This window comes from Gossypium hirsutum, chromosome A06, assembly GCF_007990345.1.
Source record: "Gossypium hirsutum isolate 1008001.06 chromosome A06, Gossypium_hirsutum_v2.1, whole genome shotgun sequence".
In the NCBI taxonomy this organism is placed as follows: Eukaryota; Viridiplantae; Streptophyta; class Magnoliopsida; order Malvales; family Malvaceae; genus Gossypium; species Gossypium hirsutum.
Window position 1 is genome coordinate 9,188,331 of NC_053429.1, and position 3,711 is coordinate 9,192,041.

The window sequence follows — 3,711 nt, forward strand, 5'->3', positions numbered from 1 at the left end:
ACAAAGATCAAATTGTGGAAGGAACCAAATGTATCTTTGGACTGTTCTATTACACTATATTTAAAACGATTATGATCCATTATATACTAATTGCCAACTACTTCAGAAAATTTTTATTTATCCTATTCTTTTTAAAGGAAATTCATCAATTCATTTAATGAATGGAACTATATAATTTAGAGAAAAAAATAGCAAACACTCGTCGTAAATGGTGAAGGACGAGCTCCATCAACACAACAAAAACTTTAGCCTCAGCATCAATAGCACATTATGACACGTTAACAATTGGCTTTGTCCAAAGCGGCGAGCAAAAATCGAAAAAAGAATCGAGTATTCACCAAACTAGAGATGATGGCAACAAAATCATCCCTAAAATCACTTGTAAAACTAAAATTACATGCATAAACAAGACTAAAAAAAGTGCTACAAGAGCAGACAAAAACTTCTAAAACTAAAGACTTATTAAACAATGAAAAAATAAACAAAAACATAAAAAACTTAAGGCAACAAAAGTCCAAATCGACACGTGGAATCATTTATTATTCTGAAATGCTCTCAAACCAGAAACAAATTAAGAAGTTGACGATGAGCCACCCACTTTTTAAGAAAATCTATTGGTGGCTGGTGGAGTTTTAGCGAACAACATGCACCGTCATTTGTCCATCACAACTTGTGATGACACCAAAAATACCTACAAAATAGATCTACAAACTGAAAAGAGAGAAGACTTGTGTAGTGAATAAGGAGAAGAAAATGAGAAGAAGAAAGAAAAAAAGGGTTGATAAGAGAGGAAAAAGGTAGGTGATGGCCAGCCCGAAGGCTAACACTGCTGCTAAACAAAACAAAAAATAAGAAGCAAACGGCTTGGAGAAAAATTTTTTTTTTTAAATATTTATCCTATTTCTTTTAAAGCTTTTTTATTCTGTTCTTTTTATTTTTTTAAAATAATATTATTTTAAATCCGCTTATAAAATTTTAAAAGATATATAACCATTATTTAACTTTATTTATAGAATTAAAAAAATATATATTAAAATAGTCGCAAGTTTTAAATTATTTACTTACATACGCATTTTGAAAGGAGAAACCAGCAGAGTATAATGGTAACTTCCTTTATTTAGGTGTTGAAAATTGTCATCTAACTATCACCGTTTTTACTTGGAGAGAGAGAGAGGTAGCAATGCCATTCTCAAAGCAATGACTATGAACCTACAGTTAGCAAAGCTAGGAAGATCACTCTTGGTGCCTAGTGTCCAAGAGTTATCAAAGAAGCCATTGAAAGAAGTTCCCCCTCGATACATACGCACTGATGAAGACCCTCCCTTCCCATCTCACCCAAATCCGTTGCCACTAGTCCCTGTTATTGATATGCACAAGTTATTTTCATGAGAAGAATTAGAGCGGTTGCATCATGCATGCAAAGAATGGGGTTTCTTCCAGGTACTCCTCTTCTCCTACTAGCTATCTGCAGCTTCAAATTTCCGTTTCAAAACCAATATATTAAAGACTAAGATTTGGCAGTACACGTGAGATTTTGGGTTTGACTCTAAATTCTAAAACATGCATGGAACTGTGTTGCAGTTAATCAACCATGGAGTGAGCACTTCACTGGTGGAAAAAGTGAAGATGGAGGTCCAAGAATTTTTCAATCTTCCAATGGAAGAGAAGAAAAAACTTTGGCAAAAACCAGATGAAATAGAGGGGTTTGGACAGGCCTTTGTTGTGTCCGAGGAGCAGAAGCTTAACTGGGGAGATATGTTCTACATGATCACCCTTCCAACTTATTTGAGAAAACCTCACTTATTCCCTAATCTGCCAAGCACCCTCAGGTTCTTTATCAGCATCTGTCAATAAATTCATTCTAAAAAAAGATACTGACTAGAATAGTCATTACCACCTTTATACTGAGATGATAAAAAATTCGCTGGAATTAGAATTGGCCAGGTCCGAAAAGTGAGAGAGTTTGGATAAAAAAAATAAAGTTATAAACGAGTTTCAAGTAAGACATTTTTTCTCCAGGCTTGGCCCTAATTCATAAAATGACGAAAAAATTATGTTGTTGTTATTATTATTATTATTTTTTTGCTGTTTTAATTCTATTTTCTTGTTATTTTGCCCTTATTGTGCTACCATTTCATTATTATTATGTTGTTATTGTTTGGATATTATATAACACTTATTTTATTGTTAATATTATTATTATTTTTGAGTCATTTGCTTAATAAGTTGTATCTATTTTTTGTATTATTTAAGTATATATATTTTAATTTTTTTTAATTTGTTGAAAAATATTTATTTTAATGTTTTTAATATTTTTGATGTATTATATATATTTAAAATTTATATAAAAAATAATATGTGCGGGTCGAGCCGGGTCCAAGTTTTAATATTTTTATCCGAATGGGACTTGTGTAGAATTTTAGACACATATTTTGAGCCGAATCTGGGCCTAGTAAACGGACATAAGATTTTGATTGGATCCAGCCCTACTCGACCCATGAACAACTCTAGCAAACATAAATTAATGGTTTTTTTTTGTCTTATTTCTTTTAATAATTAATTACAGAAAAACCCTGGAAGTTTATTCTGTTGAATTGAGACATCTTGCAATGAAACTGTTAGAGCATATGGGAAAAGCTCTAGGGATGGACCCTAATGACATGAGAGTCCTGTTTGAAGAGGGGCTTCAAGCGATGAGGATGAACTATTATCCTCCATGCCCACAGCCAGAGCTTGCAATTGGTCTAAGCGCTCATTCTGATCCTGTTGGCCTCACCATTCTAATCCAAATCAACGAGATGGAAGGCCTTCAAGTAAAGAAAAGTGGTGTTTGGGTCCCCATTAGACCCCTAGAAAATGCTTTTGTGGTCAATATTGGAGACATTATGGAGGTAGTTATTAATTTATATAATGCATGATCAACCATTAAATTTTAATTAAGTGTTAAAAGGTATTGTTTTGTACTGAGGTTGCAGATAGTATCCAATGGGGTATACCCAAGCGTTGAGCACCGTGTGACCGTGAACTCAGTTAAAGAAAGGCTTTCAATAGTTACGGTGTATAGCCCGAGATTGGATGGGGATTTGGGTCCAGCACCAAGCCTCCTTTCCCCACAAACTCCACCACTGTTCAAAAGAATAGGCGTTGCTGACTACTTCAAAGGTCTCTACACCCGCGAGCTCCGTGGAAAGTCGTATGTGGATTACTTGAGGATTCAACCTCTAGAAACTAATACAAACTAAAACACTACACAACTACATTACAAATCAAGCCGTTTCATGTTTGTCTTATCATCGGTGTGCTAGTTGATTTTTAATTCGGAATTCCTGTGGAGTGTAAGTTGCTGCTGTGTTTCTTGTATTAATAAATTAAAGATTCTCATCAGTTTGCAACATTTTTATTGATTTTCTTTTTCTCATTGGAAGTGTACTGTTTTATGCAGAGTGAAGTATAAAAAATAATTTTAATTTATCACGTAATTAATTTAATTACATAAATTAAAAATTATTTACGAAATGAGTCGTTTTCAATAGTGTTCAACGGTGCTACTAATCTATTTTTCTCTCAACCATACTTTAATCATACTTTTTAAAAAATAATTTTTTAGTGGAGTCGCTTGACATAGTGACGAGATTGGACTGAAGTGTAATTATTTAAATCGTTCAAGGACCTAATGAAACAATTATTCTTTTTATATTAGCTGAAAAAGAA

The 3,711-nt window shown here is 33.3% G+C and overlaps 1 pseudogene; it reads left to right on the plus strand.

Annotated features, from left to right (window-relative positions):
* The first annotated feature begins 1,126 nt into the window (after nt 1–1,126).
* On the plus strand, nt 1,127–3,438 carry LOC107963530 (protein SRG1-like; annotated as a pseudogene).
* The last annotated feature ends 273 nt before the right edge of the window (nt 3,439–3,711 follow it).